Source organism: Lynx canadensis, chromosome D2 (genome assembly GCF_007474595.2).
Source record: "Lynx canadensis isolate LIC74 chromosome D2, mLynCan4.pri.v2, whole genome shotgun sequence".
Taxonomy (NCBI): domain Eukaryota; kingdom Metazoa; phylum Chordata; class Mammalia; order Carnivora; family Felidae; genus Lynx; species Lynx canadensis.
In genome coordinates this window covers 28386998-28402613 of record NC_044313.2, presented here as the reverse complement: position 1 = coordinate 28402613, position 15616 = coordinate 28386998, and the positions used below count along the sequence as shown (strand labels likewise).

Below are 15616 nucleotides of genomic sequence, written 5' to 3'. Positions count from 1 at the left end.
CGCGGACAAATAGATGTACAGGTAGGCACACAGACTGACGTGAATAGTCAGGCAGGCAGACGATCTCTAGGAGTGACTGACAGACCAACAGACAGGCAGACCAATCGATAGACAGATAGATGGACATCTGATTGCACAGAGAAGATGGATGTATAGCTCAGAATACAGAATGGGCCTGTAGCCATGCCCCATATCCCATCTTCCTTCCTTGCTAATAGAACCGGTGCTTTTGTTTGGTGTTTAGAGACCAAGTGCTTTGCAGGGGAGGGGTTGAACCCCTCCCTTGTCCCAGAGGTGAATCTCAGTCCAGGAAAATCATGGTAATTCCTTTCAACTTGCTGGGGATTGATTTAGGAATGACATGTTATAATTCTGAAACACTGAAATGTGGGAAGAGGTCTCTTAAGGAGACTTTGGAGAAATTTTATCTCACTTATAAAAGGGTCCAGGGAAGAGAAATGCCCTCTTTTCTCCTATTGGATCTTGGAATTCACTGTATTAAAATGCAACGTGCTGAGCAGCTGCAGCCTTTTTTAAAACCTTGAGGTTCCTCCAGAATCAAAAGCTGACATGACAAGGATGGCAGAGATGTGAAAAGAATCTGGGTGTTCAATGATACCACTGAGTGACATTAATCTAGGAACCTCCCTGTGCCCAAACTTCTTGTTATGCGAGATGATATGTTTCTTATCATTTAAGCCGCTTTTGGTAGGGCCATCTGTTACTTGCAGCCAAATGCATCTTAATTGCTACACAAATCAACTGACAAATGAGACAAATACTGGAGAATTGAAAAGATACCTAAGTGGAGAGACTAACCAATAGAAAGACATACAGCTAGATGACCAAGAGACCAACAGTTAGACAATAAACAGATTCTTCAAACTGACACAGAGATAGGCAAGATGGTTTGTAGGTGGGTATGAAGTAAATAGACAAATGGACAGAGGTGAATTAGACAAATGAAATATGGACTGGAGCATGGTGGGATAAATGGGAGGACTGGCAGAGACATATGTAGACAAACAGACCACAGACACCTCCAGAAAGTCTTCCCTGACGCACTCTGATTGGGTGTTCCCATGGCCATGTGTATAGAATACCATATCAGCCCTCACCCACTGTATGGTGAAATTGGTTTCCTTATCACTCTTCATGGTAAGTTGCAGGTCACAAGTTCCTTGAGGATAGGAATCACATCTTAGCCACCTTTAATATCCCCAGACTAGCACAGAGCTAAGCATACAGTAAGTGCTCAATAGCAATTTATTTATCAAATGAATGACTGAATGAACAGCTGTAGATGGGGGGGGGGTGGATGGAAGGAAGGGAGGAGAGGGAGGGAGGGAGAAAGGAAGAAAGAAAAGAAGGGATAACTAGTCCGTCTGGGGACCAGGGGAGTGGTAGAGATGACTTCACACAGATGCAGGCAGTTGGTGGCCCTTGGGGTATTCCTCCTGACTGTTAGAGCCTCCTTCCTCATTGTTGCCCTTCATCTCCTGCTGCCTAGTTATTCTTTCGGAAGCATTACTCTGAGCAAATGCCCATTGTTGAAGATGACTCAGCATGGCATTCAGAGTTCTCCACTATAGGCCCCAATTTACCCCTTCCAACTCCACTCCCACCCCTACAGGTCTTTCAAGATGGGTCACCTTCCTTGACAGGCCTGCAGTTTCCTGCTTCTCTACAAACCACATTCCACTTCTTTTTTTTTTTTTTTTTAAGTTCATTTGTTTATTTATTTTGAGAGAGAGAAGAGGGGAGGGGCAGAGAGAGAGGGGCTCTGTCAGCACAGAGCCCGATGTAGTGACATTATGACCCGAGCCTAAGTCAGACGCTTAACCGATTGGGCTACCCAGGTGTCCCCGCATTCCACTACTTTTAAAGCTGTACTTAGATGTTATCTGTTCCAGGAAACCTTCCCTGGTTTCCCCTTCCCAACTCAGACCCACATGCACCAAATATGCCCTTGTTTATGTACACACTGACCTCCAACTACAAATGTTGACACAAACACCAAGAAGTTCCACTGTCATATCTTGTGCTTTCTACCTGGGCTCTGGTCAGAGCCCAGGCTCCTCCAGGCTTATGAACAGGTCATCCCCAAGACCTTTCATATTCTCGGTTCCACTCTGTCCAAGCAGGCCCTGGTATATCCTTTGGGTTACCTGTTTCCTCACCCTTCCTCATTACTTTGCCCAGACAGTGATTCTTTCTTCCTCCCCCTTGCTGTCCTACCTCCCTGCTTCTTCCTTAACATCAACAAGCTTCCTTGAGGACTTACTGTGTGCTGAGTATGCTCCTCCCACCCCCAGGGCACAGATCTGGAGCCAGGCTACCTGGGTTCTAATTCTGGCTCCACCTCTTCCTAGCTGTATGATCTCGGGCAAATTACTTATCTTCTCTGTCTCATTTCCTCATCTGCAAAATGAGGTTAATAATGGTACCCACCTCACAGAATTGTTGAAAGAATTGAGTTGGTGTAGTAGGGTGCTTAGAATAGTGCCTAGCATATAGTCAGTACTATAGATGTAATAGTTATTATTCTATTATGCTTTGGCTCTGAGGATTCCGGATTATCAAGTTTAGAGGAAGAGAACTGTTGGGTACTGAGTGGCCCCTGTGTGCAGAGGGTCTTATATGTGGCATCTCAATTTAAAAACAAAACAAAACAAAACAAAACCAAATCCTTTTTAGAAGGGGTCATCACTGCATCTGTTCCATGGACAGGAAAATGAAGCTTTAGGTAGCTGATGTGACTTGCCCAAGGTCTCACCACCAACACAGAGAAGACTCAGGAGTTGAATTCAGATTTACTTGACTCCAAAGCTGTGCCTTTTCCAAAACACCATGCTGTTTCTTTGCTTTGAGGATCAGACTAGGAATTGAAGTTTGTACTCAAGGATGTGAGGTCTGAGAGTGCTGGTGCTGTGAGGGTCTACATTATCTTGGCTGGGAGCAATTTAAGTACAAGTAATCCATTTTCATAGTGGTCACAGTATATGACAGAGTACTATACCCTTGTTGCCGTATATCCCCGCTTTGTGCCTTCTGAAATCAATGCTCGGGCTTCACAGTATGGTTTGGGGGTTTCTGGGGGGCAGTGGTCAGGGGAGTGCTGGAGGACAGCAGGAGTCACCAAATTAATGGCCCACCTGGGGCCAGGAAGTCCAGGGCTACCTGGAAATGAATTATCTGGTTAAGAAGCCATGACCAGGTGGATCAATGGAGACAGAGGGTTTGTCACTTACTGCCCCACATTCAAAGAGCTGCACCACTGGGGCTGAGGTTCATAGGGACTGCTGCCTTTCTCCTGTAGTGCCCCAGCCTCAGATCACTGAATCCTCAGGGAGCTCAGAGCCTAGTTGAGTCATAAGCACTAAAAGCTTCTCCAAGAAGCAGATTCTGAAATCAAGATTAATGTGCAAGGTGCTGTCAGGAAGCTCTAGGGATCAAAACCCGTGGGAGAAGAGGAAGGAATCAGGATTAGACAGAGCCAACCTTTTGTGGCACTCAAACTGGAATGGCCCTTCAACTTTTTCCAAACTTGAGGCCAGAGGGCTCAGCTCTTATGCCCCCACATTGATAGTCAGAGGGTGGGTAGCCCTAAGAAGCAGTCATGACCTTGGGCTAGGCAGCTGTCTTCAGCTGAGGCCATTCTCCAGCAGGAACTAACGGGACTGTCTGATAGCACTCCCAGCAACTAGGGTAAGTTCCTCATTGAAGGGGATCTGGATGGTGCATGACACTGTCCATCATGGGTGCCTACCCAACTGGGAAGGGTGAGGCACTCAAGAAAGCCTTCCTGTATGGGACAATACACGAGCCTTTAGGAGAATAAGTAGGGGGAAAAAACTAGGAAGGGGGTGTGTAGGGAAAAGGGGAGTTTCTGGTATATAGAATAGTACTGCTAAAACCCAAAGGCAATGCTGATGTAGAAGTAGGCAGAGCTCAGATCTGAAGGTCTGCATTGCTATGCTAAAGAATTTGAGTTTTTGTATTAAGAGGATGGGGAACCCTTAAGGATTTTAGGGCAATGTGTGATTCTAATTAAGATTTGTTTGCATTTTAGAATAATCTTGGCACTGTCCTTTACTAGCTGTGTTACTAACGAGTGACTTAACTTCTCTGTGCCTCAAGTCCCTTGTCTGTAAGATGGGGATAATAATTGTGCCTGCTGGTTAGAGTTGTAAGGATGATGTGAGACGGTGGGGGTGAGGCTGGCATGTGGCAAGCCTCAGGGAAGATGAACTACAGGCCAGCCTGGGCTGGGTGGAGACCAGTGGAAGCTGCATTGTGACAGCTTCTGCAGGTATTCAAGAAACCTATGGTGAGGGCATAGCTAAGACAGATGCAGCAGAGGTGGGAAAGAAGAGGCCAGTTTAAAAGTTTTTAAGAGGCGGGGCGCCTGGGTAGCTCAGTTGATTGAACATCAGACTCTTGATTTTGGCTCCGGTCATGATCCCAGGATCGTGGGATCAAGCCCCGTATGGGCTCTGCACTGAGTGTGGAGCCTGCTTGCGATTCATTCATTCATTCATTCATTCCCTCTCTCTCTCTCTCTCCCTCTCTCTCTCTCACTGTCTCTTGCTCCCTCTCCCCCCTGTCTGCTCCTCTCCCCTGCTTGCATTCTCTCTCTTTCTAAAAAACAAAATTAAATTAAAAAATATAAATATATAAAAGCTTTTAAGAGGCCAAATTCACAGGATTTAGTGATGGTGTGGATGAAAGAGGTGATGAAAAAGATGGCATTCACAGTGACTCCCAGGCTTCTGGTTTGGGTGACTACTTCTGGGAGCACACAAACGGATTTGGTGTGCGGGAGGTGTTGAAATTAAGATTCTTGAGGAATCCAGCTGGAGGTGCTAGTCAGTTATTCAGAACTGAGCTCTGAGAAAGGCTGGATGGGAAAAAATGTGTGGGGATCGTTTGTGTAAAGGTCAGTGGACCCATGGGCCTGGATTAAGCCACCTAGTGAGTAAATAAAGGGAAGAGTTGGCTGCAGGTGGAACTGACGAGTGTGAGATGGAAGATAAAAGAGATCCCAGAGAAACAGGGTGGGGCGAGGACAAGGAGATGCTGCTGTCATAAAAGCCCAGGAGGAAGGAGACCCAAAAGGGCCTCAGCCAACACAGCTCAGTGTCACAGAGACAGCAACAAAGATAAAAGTGGCAGAGTCTGTTGAAGAGGACAAGGGGTTTCTGGTTGTTGAACTTGAGGACAGCATTTCATCAAAGTGGTGGGTGGAAGGCAAGTTGTGACGGCTTGAAGCATAAAGATGAAGCTGAGGGTTGTACAACTCTGAATGGACAAACATGTAGATAGAGAGATTGCCAGGGGTCAGGGCCGAGCCAGTCCAAATGCAATCTTTCCAGACCTTTGCTTGTGCCCCTTCTCTCATGTTTCTCATCACAGACTGTCTGTAGGTATCGTGGTTCTCTCTATCCCTGCCTGCCTCCCCTACCAGATTGTAAGCTCCTTCGTGGTGGGATCCTCATCCATGTTTGGGTCCTTCCCGGAACCAGAGATGGTGCCAATTGGATCTGCAGGTGATCAGCAAGTGCTTATGAATAAACGATCTGAGATGAGACCATGCAAGTTTCCTGGTTTGCAGACTGGTCAGTTAGCAAGGAAGTAGCGAAACTATGTTCTGGAAGAAGATATGTGGTGGGAGAAGGGATGGCTGAGAACTATGGGGTGTGAATCAAGGCACTTAGGGAAAAATAAATACAACTGACTTTTTAAAATTTAAGTGAACTCTACTCCCAGTGTGGGGCTTGAACTCATCACTCCAAGATCAAGAGTCACATGCACTACTGACTGAGTCAGCCAGGTGTCCCTAAATACAACTGACCTTTGAGCAGAAGTTCTTAACCATTTTTGATCCTGGACCCCATAGAGATGCCAACGTAAATAATGAACACTTGCTCCAGGAAAAACACATGTCAGGAACTCCTATCCAGTCTGCACACGATTTCGGCAGTTTCACAGGCTCCTGAGGCCCATCTACACACCTAGCCAGTGGTCCGTGGGTTACAAGTCAAGAATATGCTTCCAGAATGGAATATTTACCAGCCCTGTGACCTGGAGTACATCATGTACCCACTCTGGACCTCAGTTTCTTTATCTGTAAGGTGAGGAGTTATGAGGTGAAGGTGAAAAGTGTAAAGAAACACACAACTTTGTAAGTCAAAATACCACAAATATTCTACCTTCTTAGTGGGTAGAATTATCCCATTTTGAAAATAGGAAAATGGAAATTCAGTTCAAGAAATTTGACCAAATGTACACACGAGTAGGCAAAGGAGCTAGATTCTATCCAGGTTTGTCCAGGTCCAAATCCTGGGCTCTCTCCCGTAGACAGTGCTGCCGACCAGGTATAACATCATCCATGTCTCTGCCCAGCCCTGGCACAGTTAACACACTAACATGCATGAAAAGGATTTGGAAACTGGACACCATTTATGGAAATGCCACATTAGTATCAGCATTGTTGATCACCTCATATCTTAAAATGTCTTCCTTGGCATCTGTTATGTTCCTCCCCTGAACCTCAGATCCCTTTTTCCTTGCTTCTGTCACCTGCTCCTCTTTTTCCTCTGTCTCCTGGGGGTAGGTATTCTCTAGTCTCACCTCTTGCTTTCTGTTTCTTTCCTCTCTAAACCCCCTCATGTTATAACTTCAGCTCTGACCTCTAAGCAGGTCACTCTGAAATCTGTACTCCAGTCCAAAGCCTTATTTCAACCACCTGCTGGGAGTTTGTCACCTAAATCAGTGGTCTCAGATTTTGTTGTGCATCGGAATCACCTGGAGTATTTGTTTAAAAATGGGTTGCTGGGCCCCACTTGGATAGTTTCAGATTCAGTAGGCTTGGGGTGGAGCCAAAGAATATTTTTTACAGCATTATACAAGGTATAATTGACATATAATAAACTGCACATATTTAAAGTGAATAATTTGATAAGTTTTGACATGAATACAATCATGAAACCACTGCAATCAAGATAATGAACATATCCTACCCCCCAAAGTCTCCTTGTTTCTTTTATAATCCCTCTTTCCCTCCCCTCAACCTCCTCTCCCACCCCCAGGTAAACTTTAACTTGTTTGTGTCACTACAGATTAGTTTGCATTTCCTAGAATTTTATGTAAATGGAATCACAAAAATGTACTCTATTGTTTCTGACTTGTTTCACTTAGCATAATTATTTTGAGATTCATCCATGTTGTTGCATGTATCAATAGCTCATTCCTTTTTATTACTGAGTAGTAGTCCATCATATAAATATACAATAGTTTGTTTCTCCATTCACTGGTTAATGGACATTTGAGTTTCCAGTTTGGGGCTATTACAAATAAAGGTACCAAGAACATCTGCATAAAAATCTTTGTGATCTTATTTCTCTTGAAAGTAGAATGGCTAGGTCATATGGTAAATGTATATTTAACTTTTTAAGGAACTGCCAGATAGTTTTTCAGATTGGTTGTACTATTATACACAGCCACCAGCAGTGTATGAGAATTCCAACTGCTCTATATCTTTGCCAGTATCTGGTATGATCAGTCTCCCCCCAGCCTTTTTTTTTTTTTTTTTCAACGTTTATTTATTTTTGGGACAGAGAGAGAGCATGAACGGCCGAGGGGCAGAGAGAGAGGGAGACACAGAATCGGAAGCAGGCTCCAGGCTCTGAGCCATCAGCCCAGAGCCCGACGCGGGGCTCGAACTCACGGACCGCGAGATCGTGACCTGGCTGAAGTCGGACGCTTAACCGACTGCGCCGCCCAGGCGCCCCTCCCCCCAGCCTTTTTAATCTTAGCCATTCCAGGGGCATCTGGGTGGTTCAGTCCATTAAGCATCCAACTTCAACTCAGGTCATGATCTCCCGGTTCGTGAGTTCAAGCCCCACGTTGTGCTCGGTGCTGACAGCTCAGAGCCTGGAGCCTGCTTCAGATTCTGTCTCCGTCTCTCTCTGCCCCTCCCCCACTCACACTCTGTCTCTCTCTCTCTCTCTCTCTCTCTCTCTCTCTCAAAAATAAATAAACATTTAAAAAATCTTATTAAAAAAAATCTTAGCCATTCCAGTGGGTATGTGGGTATTTCGAGGGTATGTAATGTAGTGGTTTTAATTTGTATTTCCTTAATAACATGATGTTGAGCAGCTTTTCAGGGTGCTTATTTGCTATCCAAATATCTTCTCGGGTTTAGTGTTTGTTCAAATCTTTTGCTTATTTTGAAGATGAGATGGTTGTCTTTTTACTATTGAGCTGTAAGTGTTCTTTATTTATTCCAGGACAGATGTGCTTTGTTAGATATTTGCTTTGCAAATAATTTCTCCCAGTATATGACTTACTTTTTCGTTTGTTAAACAGTATCTTTTGAAGAGCAAACGTTTTTAACTTGAAGTCAAATTTGTTATTTTACTTATTTATTTATTTACTTACTTACTTAAAGTAATCTCTACACTCAATGTGGGACTTGAACTTGTGACCCTGAGATCAAGAGTTGCATACTCTTCAGACTCAGCCAGCCAGGCGCCCCTTGATTTTTTTTTTTTTAAATACTTTGCACTTTTACGGTCATATTTAGAAATCTTTGCCAAACCCAAGGTCACTAAGATTTTCTCTGTGTTTTCTTATAGAAGTTTTATGGTTTTAGCTCTCGTATTAGGTCTATGATCCTTTTCAAGTTAATTTTTGTATATGGTGTGAGGTAAGAATTGAGGTTCTTTTTTTTTTTTTCTTCTTGCATATGGCTATTCAATTATTCCAGCATCATTCGTTGAAAAGATTCTCCTTTCCCCATTGAATTGCCATGGTACTTTTTTCAAAAATCAATTGATCATTTATGCATGGGTTTATTTCTGGACTCTGTATTCTGCTCCACTGAACTGTTGTCTATATTTATACCAGCACCATGCTATATTGCTGCATCTTTATAAGTCTTAAAATCAGGTAGTGTAAGCCTTTCAACTTTGTTCTTTTTCAAAATTGTTTTGGCTATTCTATTGTATTTCCAGATGCATTTTAGAATTCATTTGTCAGTGTCTAAAAATAAACAGCCTGCTGGGATTTTGATATTGCATTTAATCTATAGATCAATTTGGGGAGTATTGACATCTTAACAATATTGCATTTTCCAATGCATGGGCATAATATTTCTTTGTTTACTTGGGTTTTCTTTAATTTCTCTCAGCAGTGTTGTTTAGTTTTCAGAGTATGAGTCTTGCATATCTTTGGTCAAATTAATCTCAACAAGTGTTTAATATTTTTTGATGTTGTTGTAAATGGCATGTTTTAAAATGTTATTTCCTATAGTTTATTGCTAGTATATAAAAATACCGTATGTGTTACTGTACTAACAGATAGTTAGGCCCCAACCCTACGGTTTGTGATTCTGTAGGTCTGGCATGTGGTCCCAGAATTTGCATTTCTAATAAGTTCCCAGGTGATGCCTATGCTGTTTGGGGCACACATTTTGAGAACCACTGGCATAAGTGTTCTGCCTAAATCTCTTGTTTCAAACTAAAATCATCACCTGGACCCAAATAAACTCTTCCTCAGATTTTCCTCTTTCCAAAAATGGCCCCATCATCCAATTCCATGTCTATTGGTCAAGTGACTGAGTTTCCCATTGCAAAATCAATCCACAGAATCACATCCAATCAGCCGCCACTCTAATAATATACTCCTGAAATATGTGTCCCCTCTGTCCCCTTCACTTTCCATCTCATATCTTCATCCCTTTCCTGCTTGACCAGTGAAATCACCTACTTACTAATCTCTCTGCCTCTAGTTTCTTTCTACTACAATATAGTCTTCACAGTTCCAGGCTAATCTTTCTAGTCAGCAGCTTGGATTGTGCCAGTCTCCTGTTAAACAATCCCCCACGGGGCTCTCACTGCCAGATTAATTACATCTAAACTCTTTACTCTGATGTAAGGGTTTAGTAAGAGACTTCCAGTTGTCTACTTTGTATACTTTCATCTTTAGTAATAGAACTTATATCTTATCCAGGGGAGAAATCTGCCCAGAGGTTTCAGTTTATTTTTCTCAGCAGATAAATGGTATGTTTTTCTCTCACAGATAAATGGCCATGTGACTAAGTTCAGGCCAATAAGATATTAATACAGGTTGTTGGGTGCCACTTCCTGAAGGTTCCATAAAGGTTCCATAAAGAAGGCAGATAGCTGGGTAGATTGCCTCTCTTCCCTTCCTTTCTCTCCATGTCTGGAATGCTGGAGCTCCAGCAGCAATCTTGGACCATGACACAACTTGAAAGATGGAAGCACTTGCTAAGGATATAAGGAGCCTGGGTCTCTGATGACAGTAGAGCTGCCAAACCAACCCCAGATCACCAAACTCTGAAGTTATTTTAGTTAGAGAAAAATAAACCTTTATGTGTTTAAGCTAATGTAATTTGGGTGCTTGCAGTCAACCCTAACCCTGACTGATACACCCGATATTCAAAGCTCTCCAAATAATTAGCCACCTCTGACTCTATCCACCGCCCCCCCACACACAAATACATTATATTCTAGCCAAACCATACTATTTTCTGTTTTCTAAGGACAACTTGTACCTTCTTTTCTCTTTTCCTATGCTCATCTCATGCACTTCCTCCATGTTTACGTATTGAAGTCAAGTTCAGATGCACTCTTCTTATGAATTCCTCCCTGTTCTTCTATCCAAATATGATTTCTCTGACTTCCGAGCTCTCAGGGTATTCTGATCATATCTTTCTTGGCACATAGAGTCTGCCCCAAATTATCATTACTTAGATGCCTCTCGTGCTGGATTGTAAGTTCCTTCATGTTGCCAACCACAGGGTTATTGTTCAACAAAGATTTGCTGAAGGAATTCATGAATAAATAAGGGAATGAATGAGTGAAAACAAATAGTAAACATCTGCTCCCCGTCATCATGTGCAACATCCATCTCAACACTTTCAAAGAGACCACATGAAGTTAAAAAGATTCCCACAGTTGATAAGAAGAGAGAGGCAGTGGGCACAGAGTAAACCAAAAGACCTGCTCTGTCTGGAAAGGACTAAGGCTAAGGACTAGGCTATAATAACAAATTATTATACCTAGCCCAGCCTGCCTTGTAACAACAACAAGAGCAGCAGCAACAACAGCAACAACTAATATTTACTAAGCATTTTCTATGTGATGACATCCTGCAAAATGATATACATGCACTATTTTATTTAATTTAATCCATCAACAGCCTATGATATTGGTGCTAATATTTCCCCTGTTTTTGTTTTCTTTTTTCTTTCTTTCTTTTTTTTTTTTTTTAAGTAGGCTCTGTGCCCAGCACGGAGCGTAATGTGGGGCTTGAACTCATAACACTGAGAACAAGACCTGAGTTGATATCAAGAGTTGGACGCTCAACTGGCTGAGCCCCTCAGGCACCCCTTTCCCCTGTTTTACAAGTGAAAAGACAGTATCAGAGAGGTTAACTCACTTACCCAGGGTCACAGAGCTTGGATGTAGCAGAGCTGGAATTGGGACTCAGTCCTGATTCTAAGCCATGCTGTTAGCAATGAGCCAGACTATATGAGACGTGGCTGTCTGTCTCACCAAATGGTGAGGTCCTGGCATACAGGAGCTATAATCTATATATTATGCTCCCCCTGAAGTGCCTACACAGTACCTGGGTCCTGAAGACCCAGCAAGTGGGTTGGTTTCAAAATCATCAAAGAAGTTCTATCCTAGAAAGATAGCATAGAATAGGTGGAATAGACATACTTTTCTTTATTCTTTCCAATAAGCACAACTAAAATTCTTGGATGTTATACATAAAGCAAACATAAGAGTCTGAAAGGTGGAGAGAAGAAGGCAGATCAGCTAGGGACCTTGGAATCCAAGGAACAACATATTAAGTTCTCTGAGTTTTCTTTTTGTCCCACCTCATCTATCTTAGACGTGGAGCTGAGGAAGCTGGCAACCCAGAAACACCAATAAGCACACACATACCAAAAAAATCCTAATGAAAGCTGCTCTCTCTAGTCAAACAAGCAGGAAAAGGGCAACTAAGTGAGACAGCTTTTAGACAATAACTGATCTACTTCAGCCAAATTCCACAGAAAAAAATCTGTGGCCCCACTCTCACCCATGCCAGCAAAGATGAGTGCTGAGCCTAGACTTCTAAGTAGGCTGTAATGAGGCATTCCAACCACTGGCAGGATGGTGTCGGAGAAGGCCAAGTAGAGAGTGTGAACACTTGTACTTGCCAGAGGTAACAAGCTCCCCACCCCACCCCACGTGTCAGTGGAGATCACATGAGGATCCTGGACTTCAACTGCCACCCAGCAGTTATGAGGTGACCCTCCTTTACTTTGGAGTGGTGTTGGAGGAGGCCTAGTACAGTTTAAGGACTTTCATTCCTTCCATGGTGTCAATGAAAGCTATGTGGATAGCAGTAACAAAGCACTCCTAACCCCTCTCAGCCAGGGAGGTATCAGAGAAGGCCTAGTGGAGAGGTGGAGATTTTACCTCCACCCAGCAGTAATAAGGAGAAAGGCCAAGTGGGGAACCTGGATTTCTACCCAACCTTGCACTAACAATGGAATGTTCTCCCTATGCCTCTGCTAGAGGAGTGCCAGTGGAAGCCAGCTAAAACAGAGGTTTAAATAAAACCAAGAGTCTTATAATACCCCAAATTCCCAGTTTCAATAAAAAAATCACTTATCATACCAAGAACAAGGAAGATCTCAAACTGAATGAAAAAAAAAAAAAAAGAAAGAAATAGATGCCAACACTGAGTTGTCAAAAATGTTAGAATTATCAGAACAAGATTTTAAAACAACATCACAAAAAATGCTTTAATGAACAATTATGAACACACTTGAAACAAATGAAAAACAAAAAGTCTTAGCAAAGATATAGAAAGTCTTAGCAGAAATAGAAAGTCTTAGCAAAGAAATAGAAATATAAAGAACCAAAAGAAATTTTAGAATTCTAAAATATCATAACAGAACTAAAGACCTCAATGAATGGGCTTGAAAGCCGAATAGAGAAGAACAGAGGAAGATAAAACAGTAGAAGTTACCCAATCTGAACAACAAAGAGAAAAAAAAAATACCAAAAATAAACTGTAGGACTATAACAAAAGATCTAACATTTTTGTCATTGGAGTCTCAGAAGGAGAATAGAGAGTAGGACTGAACAAGCATTCAAAGATGGCAGAAACTCTCCAGAATTTGGCAAAAGATGTAAACATACAGATTCAAGTAGTTGAGTGAATTCCAAACAGGATAAACCTAAAGAAGCTCACACCAAGACACATTATAGTCAAAATTCTAAACACTGAAGACAAAACTCTTGAAAGTAATGAGAGAGAAATGACACCTTACCTGGAGGAGAACCCAATTCAAATGCAGTGGGTTTTTCATCAGAAACCATGAAGGCAAGAAAGAAATGGTACAACTTTTTCAAGTGCTAAAAGAAAAAAACTCTGAATCCAGACTATCCAGTGAAAATATCCTTCAGAAATGAAAGGAAAAGCAAGACATCAGCAGATAAAGGAAAACTAAGATAATGTGTTACTAGCAGACTTACCCTAAAAGAATGGCTAAAGAAAATTCTCTAAACACAAAGGAATTGATAAAAGAAGAAACCTTGAAACACCAGAAAGGAATAAAAAACATGGTAAGCAAAAATATGCATAAACACAGTAGATTTTCCTTCTCTTCTTGAGTTTTGTAATTTATGTTTGACTGTTGAAACAAAAATTACATATGCATATAACGGAAATGTTTTACATGATTATATTATAAATGGGTGAAGATAAAGGGATGTAAAATGAGATAAAAGGTCTACACTTCACTGAAGCTAGTAAAACGATGACACTTGTAGACTGTGATAGTTTTGCATATTTAATGTAATACCTAAAGATGCCATTTAAAAAAAGAGTTACACTCAAAAACACTATAGAGAAATAAAAACAGAATTCCTTTCTTTTTAAAGCTCTACATTTAGTGTGGGACTTGAACTCATGACCCCAAGATCAAAAGTCTAAAAGCAGAATCCAAAGGGTGCATGGGTGGCTCAGTCAGTTGGGCATCTGACTTCAGCTCAGGTCATGATCTTACAGTTTGTGGGTTCAAGACCTGTGTCAGGCTCTGAGCTCTCAGACCCTGCTTTGGATTCTGTGTTTCCCTCTATCTCTGCCCCTTCCCCCACTTGTGTTTCTCTATCTCTCAAAAATAAATAAATAAACATTAAAACAAATTTAAAGCAGAATTCTAAAAAGTGTTCCAGTAACCACAAAAAGGCAGGGAAAAGAAAATGGAAATGAAAAACAGAACAAATAGAAAACAAAAAATAAGAGATCAGACTCTAATAGATCAATAATTACATTAACTATAAATGGTATAAATACACAAATTAGAAGACACATTGGCAGAATGATTAAAAATCATGACCTAAATACATATGTGTGTGTATGTATATGTATATGTATATACATATGTATATATGTATATGTGTGTATCTATACACACACACACACACACACAAATATATAGAGAGAAACAGAGAGCAAGTGAGAGTGTGTGGAGGGGTGGAGAAAGCAAAAGGTGGAAAAAGATATATTATGAAAACATTAATCAAAACAAAGAAGAATTCCATATGTGTATCAGTCCATATGCCATATTAGTAGCAGATAAAGCAGACTTCAGAGTAAATAAAATTACTAGAGACAGAGAGGGATATGATATAATGATTAAAAGATCAACTCATCAAGAAGATATACAGTTCTACTTGTGTAGCACTGTAGCACCAAGCAACAGAACTGCAAAATATGTAACTCAAAACCTGATAGAACTGAAAGGAGAAACAGACAAATACACAATTATAGTTGAAGATTTCAACACTCCCTCTCAACAACTGATAGAATAACTAGATAGAACTAAATACCACCATCAACCAACAGGATCTGATTGACATGTACATAACACTCCAACAACAGCAGAATGCATATTATTTTCAAGTGTACATGGGACATACACCAAGATAGACCATATCCTGAGCCATAAGACAAACCTCAACAAATTTAAAAGAACTGAAATAATACATGGTACATTCATTGACTACAATTTTTTAAAAGAATTTGTAACATAAAAATAACAATAAACTCTTCAGGCACTCGGAAGCAAAACAACACACTTGTAAATAATCCATGAGTCAAAGGGAGTCTCAAGGGAAATTTTTAAAAATAAATTGAACTGAGTGAAAATACAACATATCAAAATTTGTGGGCCACAGTTAAAGCAGTGCTGACAGGAAAATGTATACACTAAAGTCTTGCATCAGAAAATAGGAAAAGTCTTGACATTACAAACTCCTACATCAGGTATTTAGAAAAAGAAAAGCAAAATAAACACAAAGCATGCAGAAGAAGAAAATAATAAAGAGAAAAGAAGAAATCAATAATTTTTAAACAGAAAAATAGAGAAAATCCATGAAACAAAGATTTGGTTCTTTGAAAGTATCAATACAATTGATAAGCCTTTAGCAAGACCAACAAAGGAAAAAGAGAGAAGATACAAATTACCAATTTCAGGAGTGAAACAGGCAATATCACTATAGGCCCTGCAAACATCAACTGGATA

The 15616-nt window shown here is 41.1% G+C and overlaps 1 protein-coding gene across 1 annotated transcript in view; it reads left to right on the top strand.

The window, feature by feature from the left end:
• The window catches only part of HIF1AN (hypoxia inducible factor 1 subunit alpha inhibitor), an 80965-nt gene that overhangs the window by 37723 nt on the left and 27626 nt on the right, over positions 1-15616 (top strand). The window lies entirely within an intron of this gene.